Source organism: Mirounga angustirostris, unplaced genomic scaffold, assembly GCF_029215605.1.
Source record: "Mirounga angustirostris isolate CCGP_5_RB_7025 unplaced genomic scaffold, mMirAng1.0.hap1 SCAF_10, whole genome shotgun sequence".
NCBI classification, from domain to species: domain Eukaryota; kingdom Metazoa; phylum Chordata; class Mammalia; order Carnivora; family Phocidae; genus Mirounga; species Mirounga angustirostris.
This window is the reverse complement of record NW_026991718.1, coordinates 44,661,537-44,674,950: the sequence shown is the minus strand read 5'-3', so window position 1 is coordinate 44,674,950 and position 13,414 is coordinate 44,661,537. Positions and strand designations below refer to the sequence as shown.

At 35.8% G+C, this 13,414-nt stretch overlaps 1 non-coding gene across 1 annotated transcript; it reads right to left on the bottom strand.

Moving 5' to 3' along the window:
• Positions 1–1,204: 1,204 nt before the first annotated feature.
• Positions 1,205–1,311, bottom strand: LOC123852146 (U6 spliceosomal RNA). The gene has a single exon (XR_006792770.1). It is a non-coding gene; the product is annotated as a U6 spliceosomal RNA (small nuclear RNA).
• Between the last annotated feature and the right edge of the window lie 12,103 nt (positions 1,312–13,414).

Here is a 13,414-nt window from a genome sequence, read left to right as displayed (position 1 = left end):
ATTTTACAAATGGTATAAAAGAGGAGCATAGTTGCTTTCTGAGCTTCATGAAAAGAGAAGCAAAGATTTTATATACCTCTAATACTCCTGTTCCCAATTGTGGTTTGATTTTGAAAACTTCACCAAGTCCCTGTTTTACTAATGCAGATGAGGATGAAGATTTCCTAATGGAGGAATATTTAACTACATATTCTAATCTTGTCAAAAGACCTTTTTTAAAGAGTATCTTTATAAGAATAGTGGCTAAAAATATGTCCAAACCTGGTGTATGTCAAGACTGAGGGATATCAGAGAAGAAACAATGGTAAACACCACTGATTTGGCGGCACTTTGAATTTTGGTCTTTTCCCCTGATCTACGTGATCCTATTCACTTTTCAGAGTCCTCAAATAGCTGCTTCCTGCATTCTGTTTAGATTTTATAGTTGCATTTAGTGGAAGAGATAGGATGGAGTGTACTTACTCTATGCTACCTGTAATGAGGTGTATTTTTTTAAAGATTTTATTTATTTATTTGAGAGAGTGAGAGTGAGAGGGAGAAGCAGACTCCCCCGCTTAGCGGAGAGCTTGATGCGGGGCTTGATCCCAGGACCCTGAGATCACGACCTGAGCTGAAGGCAGACGCTCAACTGACTGAGCTACCCAGGCACCCCAGAGGTGTATTTTTTTCATAGCTTTGATAATTGGAATTTTGTTTCATTGGTTTATGGAGCATAGAAAAGAAATTAATTTTTGTTTATTTAACTTATATCCAACACCTTGCTAACCTCTTTATTCATTTTAATATTTATAAAACATTTGGGGTTTTTCTCTGTACACAATCATATTATCTACAACAATTACAGTTTAATTTCATCCTCTTTTCTTTAATCCATTTTTTAAATTATGTTCAGTTAGCCACTGTATAGTACATCATTAGTTTTTTATGTAGTGTTCAGTGATTCATTAGTGCATATAACACCCAGTGCTCATCACAACACATGCCCTCCTTAATACCCATCACCCGGCTACCCCCTTCCTCTGTATAACCCTCAGATTGTTTCCCAGAGTCCATAATCTCTCATGGTTCGTCTCCCTCTCTGATTTCTCCCCTTTCAGTTTTCCCTCCCTTCCCCTATGGTCCTCCATGCTATTGCTTATGTTCCACGTATGAATGAAACCATATGATAATTGTCTCTCTCTGCTTGACTTATTTCAGTTAGCATAAAAATATGGAACGCTTTATGAATTTGCATGTCATCCTTGTGCAGGGGCCATGTTAATCTTCTCTGTATCGTTCCAATTTTAATATATGTGCTGCTGAAGCAAGCACTAATTTTATCCTTTCCTATCTTTATATCTTCTTTTATTTTCCTTTTTATTATTTTACTGCATAATCAAGGACTTTAGAATAATGTTGAAACAGTGATACTGGACATCACTGTCATATTTGATTTGAAAATGAATACCTATAATATTTTACCACTAAGTGTAATATTTGCTATGTTTTTTATTCTTGATTTGTTAAAGGTTTGTTGTATTATGAATGGGTTTTTAATTTTCTCAAATGAGTGTTCTGTATCAGTTGAGACCATCACTTGTTTATCTACATTCAGTTAACGTAGTTAAATAGTGAATTCAACAATAGGTTTCTAATATCAAACCAACCTAGAATTCCTAAAATATAAACATTTTGACATGATTTATTATATTTTCATATATTTTGCTTGGATTCATGCAGTATTTTGTTTAGGATTTTTTTTTAATCTAGGTCATTGAATAGGTTGACCTATAATTTTATTTTATAATTCTTATCTATTTTTTATTTTACAATTAATGTTAGTATTATAAAATGAACCGAAGAGTGTTCTTCAGTGTCTGTTAGTTGGACACTTCTGAGTGAGACTGAAATCATCTCTTACTCTCATATTGTATGGTACTTACCTATAAAACTGCCTGGGTCTAGGGTTTTCTTTGTGGGAAGGATTAACTGATTCATTTTTTAATGTTCTAGTATTATTCAAGTTTTCTGTTTATCCTAGAGTCAATATGTAAGGATATTTTCTAGGTGCTTCTGGAAGTTTTCAATTATAAGAGCATGAAGTCATTTATATTTCTACTGCATCTATAGTATATTTCTTTTCAGTTCCTAAAATACTTTTGGGTGTTTTATCATTTTCTTGATTCATTCTAATTGGAGGTTTGTTTTATTACTATTTTAAAAAACCCCAACCATTGGCTATTTTAATCCTCCTGATTATGTATTTTTCTGCTTTTTACCTTTTTGCACTTATCTTTATTACCTTAAGTATACTTTTAAGTCAGTTACTCTTTTTTCAATGTCTTATTAACTCTGACACTTCATTAAATTTGATCCTTCAAATTTTTCTTGTATAGTATTTAAAAATACTTTTTAATACTTTTATGTATTTTTCTCCTTAAGTACTGTTTCAGTTACATACCGTGAGTTTCAATATGTTATTTTCATGATCATTTAGTTCTAAGTATTTTCTCTTTCCCCTCAGTGTATCTTCTTTGGTCAATTCAAACTATTTTAAAATGTTCTTCAAACAGGTAATGGTTTCTGCTGCTATTCTCCTTTAATTATGTTGTAAGGACACACTGTGGTATACATGATACTGATTCTTTGATATTTAAGATTTCTTCTGCAACCCACAATGTGGATCTTACTTGTAAGTGTTCCTTGTGTGGTTGAGAAAAGTGTATATTCTATGACTTTTGTTAGGTAAGGATTTTTAAATATGTCTATTAAGTTAAGCCTAATTGTGCTATACAGATTGTTTGTGAGTGTGTGTGTTTGTGTGTGTGTATATGTTTTCTCCTGCCTAACTTCTCAATTACTTAAAGAGTGTGACTGATTGGTAGTTTTATAAATCTTTACGTAATATATTTTGAGGTTAGTTTTTAGATCTCCTGAATATAGAACTATTTTCTCCAGCTTTATTGAGGTATGATTGACAAATTAAAATTGTATATGGCTAGGTTGTAGAATGGGAATTTTTTAAGGTATATGATGTGATGATTTTATACATATATCCATTGTGAAATTATTATAGTCAACACTTCTATCACCTAACATTAATTAGCACCTGATGGAGAAATACTTCCTTTCGTACGTTCTGTCTCTCTGACTTTTTAATATACTTCATTTTTATTTTTAATGTACTGATCTTCTTTTGGATTAATTAAGCCCTTTCTCTTAGTCAATTTTACTTCTATAGTTTTGAAAATCACATACTTCGGTATTTCACCTTTTAATGGTTATTTTGAAATTTTACTATGCATAATTAAATTTATAAGTTTCCAACTAAATTAATACTTTCCATCCTTCTCTTAGAAAATAAAAGGAAATTAGAATATGTTAATTATGATCAGTTCACTTCCAGGATATACTCTATGGGCCCCAGTAAATTTTTCCATAGGTTTATCTGTTCCTTACTCACTTTTACATTTGAAGCTTTCTGTCAGTTAGGAATTTCCTTTGGCTCTTGGTAAAAGTGACCCAGACTACAGTGACTTAAACAAATCAGGAGTTTATTTTATCATGTCAAAGAAGTTTGGAGGTAAGAGATATTTGTGGTTCCACAAAGTCATTAGGGTTTGTTAAAGAAAAAAAAAATCTCACTGGACAAGATGAGCAGAAAGAAATTGCTGATACTGTTGTCAGCAATAGAGAAAAGAATACAGACTGGGTCTCAGGACTCAACTCTACTGAAACAAAGAGCAGGAGAGTGTTTTAAGAGCTGTTGTGGCAGGGGAGGGGGACATCTTTGTTTACTAATTAGCTTTACCCAAAGGAAAAGTAAACTTTTTCCACTTTTCCTGGCAGGAGGTAGTTTTGCAAGTTGGAGCAAGGTGCCCACCTAAGTTAAGATTCTGTCCTTCCACAGAGACTGGGAGATAGGCTCTTTCTTCCTTTGATGTTAACATTTCATAGAGATGGTTTCTAGGACCTTGAGAAAGACCTCTTTGAGTCTTAGGCTTTAAGGAAATTCAGATACATTTCAAAGGGTGGGATTTGCAGTTACAAGTTTTCTAAAATAAATGTGCTAAGAAAAGGACTTAGAGTCAGGAAAAACCCTGCCTAAGATTAGTCAATTTGAGGGCAACATGAAGACCATCTTGGTCATGATCCATTTTTCTGTTTGCCAACCTGTCTTTTGTGTGTTGCTTCCAATTTCGAAGTCACATAAAGGCTGCAGGATTCCAGCCACAATGCTGTATTCCAGGTTGGAAAGAAAAGGGTGAAAAGGCAAAATGTTGACCCTCATGTTTGGGTTAGTCTTAAAGTGAATTAATAGAACCCTACACAGCAATTTCTGTTTACATTTCCTTGTCCATTTCAACCTGCAGAAGAGATTGGGAAACGTATACTTTCAGCTATGAATAAAGTCAGCCCAGAGTAAAATAAGAGTTCTGTTTTAAGGAATAAGGTGAAAGGAGATATTTGATAGCCAATACAGTCTCTCTGATAGCTCCTGTTTAACTCTTTATATCTTTACATGTCCTTCTTCCTTTCATACATGTACTTATTTGCCTGCCGAAAGGTAAGAACTGCTTTCTGCATCTGGTAACTGCACATAGCTCAATGTCAAGCAGCCTTCTTCATCAGGCCTACTTGAAGCTTGTGTAGTCTGGTCAATTATAAGTTAAAGACATTTATGTACTCTCCAACCCTGGGATACTTAATAAAAATAATAATAAGAAGAAATTAAGTAGCTGTAATAAAAACTTCCATTTAGAAAAGAGAAAAATGGGAACCATACAGCCATCATCTGGTGTGGGCCAGAACAATTAGCCTATCCTGTTTGGAAAGAATACTGAGAATGTATTTCCCTGGCAGTGGAGTGCTTTCTATGATTAACCCATCTGGCAACCTCTGGTTCTGCCTTCTTTTTCCCTCCATGGCCTCTGGCTCTTCCATCTGAGAGGAGCTTCTGTCTATTTTCTCTCATGGTCACAAGGTGGGCATTGGCAAAGCTATCCTTCCTGGAGGCCACACAGCTTTAGCTTTGTTCCTGTTGGTGGCGATTTGAGGGCGTGAGATTGTTTTGGTAATTTGACAGCAAGAGGCTATTATAAACCTGGCTTGGAGGTTCTGTAGAAATATTATTTCCTCAAAACTTGGTAGGTTCTGAGTATATTTATTTTTGGTCTAGCCCATGCTCAAGCAAATAGAGCCAAAGGTCTTGACTAAACATTGTTTTTAAGGCTAAGAACTCATCTTTAACTTACTGACCTCTATGCTCTGTCTATTCCACCAGCTCCTAAATTAATGGTGCTACTTCGAGACCAGTTGAAATAAAAGACTGTAAAAAGCAATGTAATAATCTGACCATTACCTCTGTGCTGTATTTGGTTATGATATCAGAAGTTTCACCATTTGTTCCATTAGATTCTGAAGTATTTATATTTTTAAATTATTCCAGCTGTGTGGTCAGTGATGCCCTTGAGACGTATTGTGGAGCCCCAGGTAATTCATCTGTGACATGCAAATAATCCCATTTTAGCATTGCTGTATTCTGTATGCTTTGAGGTGACACACAAACAAAAGAGATTACTTGTTCTAAGATACTGGCCAATTGAGAGAGCAGTGATGAGAAAAAGATGAAATGCAAACAGTTTCGGTTTCTGAAAAAATAAAAGCTTTTATTATATTAAATTTCTCTTTTATTTGTCGTCTTTTAGGTAATAAGTAAAAAACACGCAATTGAATTTACATGTTTTGTAAAAAATTATTTCTAATATAATAGTAATGATGACAGTGAGGAATAAGACAAGTCTCATAGCTGGGCACTGCTCTAAGACTCTCACATGGAATGTGTCACTTAATTCTCATGACACTCTGCTGTATCATGTTTTGGAAGGTGGCTACTAGAACCTCTGGTGTTATTCAGGAATAAAACCTTTAAGTTATTTAATTTTGGTACAGTTCCTATACATTTACATGAAAGCCAGATCTATGGTAAAGAAACAAAAGGTATGAAATTATACAGTTGACACATCCTGAAATGTTTATTCTCTGTGTCCATTTTTTGTTGCTATTTTAATTTTAGGTATCTATGCAGCACTTTGAGGCCTCATCATTCTCTAAGGGTTTTTTTTTTTTATTAAAATCCATCTAATGTTGATCCTTTTATAATGGACAACTCTGCCTGCTACAGATGTTACTGTAGCAACAAGGTGTGTATTAACCATGACTTTCAAGCCAGAAAGTTTCACATTTGTTTTGACAGCCTACAGTGACTTCTTTACCAAAAGCAATTTCTTGTGAGACTAGTGTGAACAAGTCCTTGCAAAGTGTAAAGTTTGGGGACCTTTTGATGTGTGAGCTTGCCTTCTCTGTATGGAATAGCATTGCATTATTGACCAAGGCTGTTGTCTAGCAAATGACCCATTTCATAAAGCCAGCTGGTTTTCAGGATGGTGGGTTTAGCTTTCAAAATATCTTTTTGAGGTCGAGACAGCAAAAATGTTGTAGAAAAGACAAACAGAATTCTGTCACCTGTAACACGTAACCTATGTAAATGATTTCTTTGTCACAGAATTTTTTGTTATAGGAAATAAGGACTGGTAAAAGAGGCATACATTATGCTCTTTATGTAGAGAAACAGTGCATGATGATGCAAAAGGTAGAAATCACACAAAAGAAAACATGGAAATATTTAGCTGCACAAAAAAATGAAGGCGTGAACTTTGTGTGTATGCGTGTGTGTATGTTGTGTATGAATGTGTATTGTGTGTAAAAAAGAAAGAGAAATGCAAATAATAAACAAGAAAAAATACTTGCGATATTTTGCATAAATAAAATGTTTCATATCCCTTAATATGAAGTAGTTTCTTCAGCCCATGTGCCAAACATTGGGCACTAAATATTTTTTGTACAATATTTTTTTGAGTCTTCACAACAACCCTATGAAGTAGCCGTTATCGGTTATATTGTGTCCCCTCCCAAAATCCATACATAGAAGTCCTAATCCACAGTACATTAAAATGTGACCTTATTTGGAAATAGGTCATTGCACATGTGATTAGTTGAGACTTAAATTAATATTAGTTAAGATGAGGTACTACTGGAGTAGGGTGGGCCCCTCACCCAATATGACTGTGCCTTATTAAAAGAGGAGATTTGGATACAGAGATAGAGAAACAGAGGGAATGTCATGTGAAGATTGGAGTGTGCTGTCATAAGCCAAGGTATGCCAAAGATTGCTGGAAAACCCATTAGAAGCTAGGGTAGAGCTATGGACACATTTTCCCTCAAAGCTCTCAGAAGGAACCAGTCCTGCTGACATCTTGCCTTTGGACTTCTAGCCTCCAGAATTGTGAAACAATGTCTTTCTGATTTTTACAATACCCAGTTTGTAATACTTTGTTACGGCGGCCCTAGAGACTGACATAGTAGGTATTACCATCACTACCATTTAGTAGATGAAGAAACCCTCAGAAAGTTTAAATTATTTTATGGTCATACAATTACTTTGTGATTAACTAGGCCATTCTAATGCTAAACCCGCTGTTATACCCAATTTTAGAATAGAGAAAAGAATATTCCAGGTATTAAAGTCAGCCAGTGAAAAATATGGAGACAAGAAAAGCAAGGCATTTTGGGGAGTTGGAGGATAATTCCATATACAGAGAGATTTAAGGCCAGGGATTTGGGAGAAGTGAGTGGAGAAGGGAAGAGAGCAATAGTTCTACTTGAGATGACTCTTTCATGCAGTACTCAGTGTTGGATTGTCCACAATTTCCTGTGTGGCTGGCAGTGATTTTCTTGATACTACCTCATGTTCTGAGGAAGATTTCCAAAGTCATTTTCTTGGTGCCACATTTAAAACACTGATCTGGGTGCTGTTAGGGGCCTTATTCAGACAGTTCCTTGGCCAATGACCTCTTGTTCATGCAGCAGGGAATCTCACTGTTCTGGAGTACACACATCAAGTGGAGAGCGAGTCTAAATATTCATTCACAATTCCCAGTTTGGGGACTTTTCATGGAAACTTGCCCCTCATTTTTTTCTCATTATGGTATTCCTGATTTCTAGACATAGATATTGCTCTGGCATTTAGCCTTCAGTACCTGCTTACGTAATCCCACCATAAATTAAATTCCTGGGTGTTTTTCCCTGTGGCCTTTATACAGTCAGGTTATGAGACATCACATTCTATTGTTTGGCTTAGAATTTTTCCAGTTTCTCTTCAACACAAATTTGTATAGTCTTACATGCTTTGAAGTCAGTTACCCAAGGATTTTTTTTCTCTCTGAACACCTAAGTATAGCACAGTGTTTCATTTCTGACACAAGCATCTCTTTGTATGTTTCTTCATTTTTCATAAAATGCAACATGTATTTTTTGTATATATTATGGACCTAACAGAATGGAGTTGCAACAAGAAGAGCCAGAAAACACTCTTTATACATAAAGAAAGACAAATATTTGGTTATAGCTAAATTATTTATGGAAAAAAGCATTAGAAGGCAACGAAAGGAAATTAATAATCTTATGAGTAAAAGGACACAGGAGATAATAATTGGTTTTAGAAATCTACTTAATTGCCAAAGTATTTAAAATATCTAATTCAACAAAATTTGTGGTAGTGAAATCTTTGCTTCAAGATACTTTAAGTTATCCATAAGGATGTTTATTTAAGGTAAATGTCAAGTTACTAGGAGCAATATTTATTCACTCAATTCAGCAAATAAAGGCTAGTCCTACTGTGTACTATGCTCAGGGATATAGCAAGAAAATAAAATCTTACCTGCATCGATTTTATAGTTTGCTCAGAGAGAACAGCCAACAAACAAGCTAATAAATAAGGTTATTGCAGATTGACAAATTGTGCTAAGTACTGTGCTGAAAATGAACAGGTTTATAAAATAACAAACAACTGATGGATGTTTCTTTAGTTGCATGGTCAGGGACTTGAAGGATAAAACTAGTGCAGCCATCCAAGGAGTTGGAAGAAAAGAATTTGTACTAGTTTTCTACTGCTGCTTAACATGTTAGCACAAACTTAGTGGCTTTAAAAATACCCATGTATTAGCTCACAGTTCTGTTGGTTGGACATCTGGCAGGCTCAGTTAGGTTCTCCGTTTAGGTATCACAAGTTCTAAATTAAGGGGTTGGCTGCCTGGGCTTTTATCTGGAGACTTGCAGGAAGAACTGCATCCAAGTTCATTCAGGTTGTTGGCAGAATCCAGTTCCTTATGGATGTAGGTTTGAGGTCCCTGGTTCCTTTCTGGAACAGATCTCAGCTACTCAGCTTCCAGAAGCTACCTGCATTTCTTCTGATGTGACCTCCTTTGTCTTCAATTTATTAAGAGTACATTGAATTCTATGAGTGTTTTGAATGTTTTTTATTTCTTCTCCCTTCCCCCCTCCATTATTCAGAGAAAATCCTCTACTTTTATAAGCTCGTGTGATTGAATTAGGTACATCTAGATAATTTCAGTTTTTTTAGGTCAGCTGTTCCATGTAGCATAATCCTGGGAGTGATATCTCCCACTCATAGGTTTTGTGGATTTGGAGTCTTGAAATCTTTGGGAGCATTTTTAGAATTGTATCTACTACAGAATTCTAAACACTACTAGACACAACTAAAAACCTAATTTGGTTTGCTGTTAATTTTGCTTACTTTTGTCTTTTGCAATTCTGAAGAAAGGGAACCAGTTCTGAAGCTGTGATATTGGAAAGGAAGGAATAGGGAAAATTACTAGAAGAGAAAGGAGCTGTTGACAGTGACATCTAGGAATTTGTGGTACAGGCTGATTGGAGGTCCTAAACATAAAATCCATGAATGGGTTAAGAGTTGGCATTTGTAAGATCATATCTATGCTGTGTCACAAAATTCTGATCTGGTTTCATTTTATTCCAACTTGATCAGTATAACATGACTCAAGTCCATTTGTAAAACTACTAAGTTCTCCTTCAAGAAAAGCAAAAGGGAGTTTGGCATTATAGATATTACAGTAACTATTTGTTAGTGAAACTCCTGTTTGATACTATACAGTGTGTGAAACTGAAGGAAACTTTTGCTAGCTATGGAAGAAGGAATATAGAGTTCCTGGTGGCTCAGCAGTTGAATCTTCTTTGTACATAATTGAAGAAACAAATTTTCAACATATTCTACTTTAGATATATTGTCAGCTTGCCTACTTTCTTATCTTTAGAACAGAACTATACCTATCTCATAGGACTTTAATAACTAGCCCATAGGACACAGGTTCATATATGTGCATATGCCCTGCATTATGCCTGACATATAGTTTGTACTCCAACTACTAAGTCTGTTCTTTTTTCTTCTCCTATGAATCCAAAGCCTTCTTAACTATAGCAAAATAGGAACCACTGTTCCTTGTCCCTTTTTGTAAGACATTGTATAAATTGATTTTAATGTCAGAATTTATTTAAAGCTATGGTTTGATATTTTTAGGTTGTGTTATATTTTGCTGTGTTGTGCTTTCTAATTAAAGCATTCCAGGTTGGAGTCTGTAATCTATTGATTGGTCATTTTAAAATACCTCCAATAACAACAAAAAAATAAGTGCTATGGAGAAAACCCATCATGAAACCAGTTCTCTCCATGATGGGTGGCAATTAGAGATAATTTCTGCAGAGTATGATAGAAAATGGGAAAAGCCAATTTTTACACTGGTTTTCTGGGCCTAATGATCAGATACTGGGCATTAAGTGGTTGAGATGTGGCCACAAATCAGGAGATACATTTATATTCCACCTAAAGTGTCATTGTGTATAATTTCTACTTTGAATTCAAACTGGAAGTGACTCTTCCCATAAGACAAAGATAATGTGACTTTCCAATCACCGCAGTTCAGCACAGCACCTGAAGAGCTGGCCAGAGCTTCACAACTACTCTGGCTCTGGGATCCTGAAATATAATTATTAATACAGTGATTTAATATTATTTGAGACTAGTTTAGTTTGAATTACTACATTTGCGTGGTGGTTGCTTTTCCCAGATGAGAAAGAACCTAATTTGGAGCACCCAAAGTTGGGCAGTTGTTTCATGTCACACCTATTCAGATATGCTTAGGATCCCTTATCATAGATGGTTGCATTTAACTCAAACTCACATCATTAGTTCAATAACCTGAGGCCAGAGTAGCCATATGAATTTCAGTGAGAATCCAAGGAATGAATTATTGCAATATAATACAAAAATTACTACTTAGGTTCCCTTTTCTCAGAAGTAGTTTGCAGTCACTTCGTGATCTACCTTCCAGTTCAGGAAAATCCTCAGCAACTTTTGGATAAGTAAGTACAAGGACACAGAGTGGAGTGAATGCAGCCATTGGGCACTTGTGAATGAGGGAAATGAGGGAAGAGGAACCATCATGAAGGAGCTAAATTGCCAAGGCAGCATTCTCTAAAAGTTCTTTAGCTGATTTGCTTGCAGAGAGAAACACAGTCATGATCCCATAGTTAGTTGAAGACCCATTTGGTCTATCTTTTTTATCTAGAATATTATGGGGCCCTTTGTTTACCTCATGATACTATACAGAATGAAAAAAAAGGGAGAGAAGGATTAATTTAGAATGACTGAGCCCACACTTTGCTGTGATTCATTCATGCAATAAATAACTGTTGGGGTGCCCGGGTGGCTCAGTCGGTTAAACATCTGATTCTTGATTCCGCTCAGGTCATGATCTCAGGGTGGTGAGCTTAAGCTCCGCGTTGGGCTCCGTGCTCAGTGGGGAGTCTGTTTGAGGTTCTCTCTCTCCCTCTACTCCTCCCTTCTCTCTAAAATAAATAAATCTTTGAAAAAATATCTATTGAGGTCTTAGTATTTGCTCAGGTGGGGACAAATGTTTTCAGTAATCACATGTAATAATGGGAAATGACTTTGTGGCTTGGATCTGTGACTTGTCAAGCAGTTATGGGTTCTAAATCTGGGGGTGGGAGGACACATCTCACTTCCTGAAAAAAAATAGCTTACCATGATTTTTTTTCTACATGATATAGGAATATCAACAAAGAGTCCTCAGAGCATCCTTCCCAAGACCATTCACTCTGAGATCAGAGAGATTGTCATCTCCCATTTCCTCAAAGGAACATATCCCTAATGACACAAACCCATTCACCTTTCTTTCTTCCAGGCTGGTATTGTACAGCTGAGGGTCCCTCACCAGATCCTGGGGAAATGGACATATTCCCTATAGTATGCATATAGACATTGCTATGAATCTTCTGAATTACAGCCTACAATTCAGCATTAGTTTTTTTTTTTTTCCTTATAGCAATTATTTATGATAAAGTCTAGACCAGACTTTGAACTAACCTTAAGTAAGAGTGCAAATTCCTGCTATTATCCCTTCCGTGGTTGAGTTATTGAAAAAGGAAAGCAGACCATTCCACTCCTACACCAAATTAGATAAAATGGATCAAGGTTGTCTGTGCCATGGTTTTACTGGAGTTGTAAGGCAAATCATAAATAAACTCACATATAACACACCCAATAAAATAAGCACTAATTAAAGGTTTAAAAAGGAAAATAAGTTTAAATTTGGCAAATGGCTAGCAGTCCCCAAATTCATCCTCTCCCAGTATCTCACAAAAATACCACCAAAGCACATAATAAGAAGAAAATCTAAAACATCAACAACAGATGAAAGAATACCAAGAGATAGCATGGCAGAACCTTGGAGTAATTGCAAGAAACGTCTAAAACAGGTAGAAGCAGCAGAGACTCATCCTTGCAGGCAAGCAGCTGGAAGATGGCCACACTCTTTCCGATTACAACATCCAGAAAGAGTTGACACTGCACCTAGTTCTCCATCTGAGGGCTGACTATTAAATCTTCAGTCTTGAATTCATAGTGCCCAACGATGGTATTACTCTGCACTGTAGCCATTTGCCCCAAATTAAGTTTAGAAATTGCCATTTTCAGTAATAGCTGAATTACTGGTTTTCTCAATAGATGTTCTAAATGTTAATAAAGGTTTTGTTGCATGGTAGCAAGCAAGCAAGAAAAGAAAGGAAAGAGGAAGGAAGGATGGATGGAAGGAAAGAAGGATGGACGGATGGACTGGAATGTGAAATACCTATGCCATCTTCAATCTAGCTCTGGCTAAACCCCATGAAACACAAACCACTTAAAACAAAACAAAACAAAACAGGCCTTTTATTAGGTTCTGAATTTACTATGGATCCTTCTTGGATTCTTCATCGTTGGTACATATTCATCCTTACAGTAAAAACCTCTATTTGAAATAACTTGAGTGAGTTTCTGTACCTTATAAACCAAATCCCTAATTTCTTGTTCCTTTTTTTCTTTCTTCTGCTTTTAATAGCTCTCACTAATGGTATTACAAAAATTCTAGTTTCCTAACTTGAAGCATGTTGTGTGTGCACAATTACACACAGCACTCATTGCAGCAAAGCTGCAGGAATAACT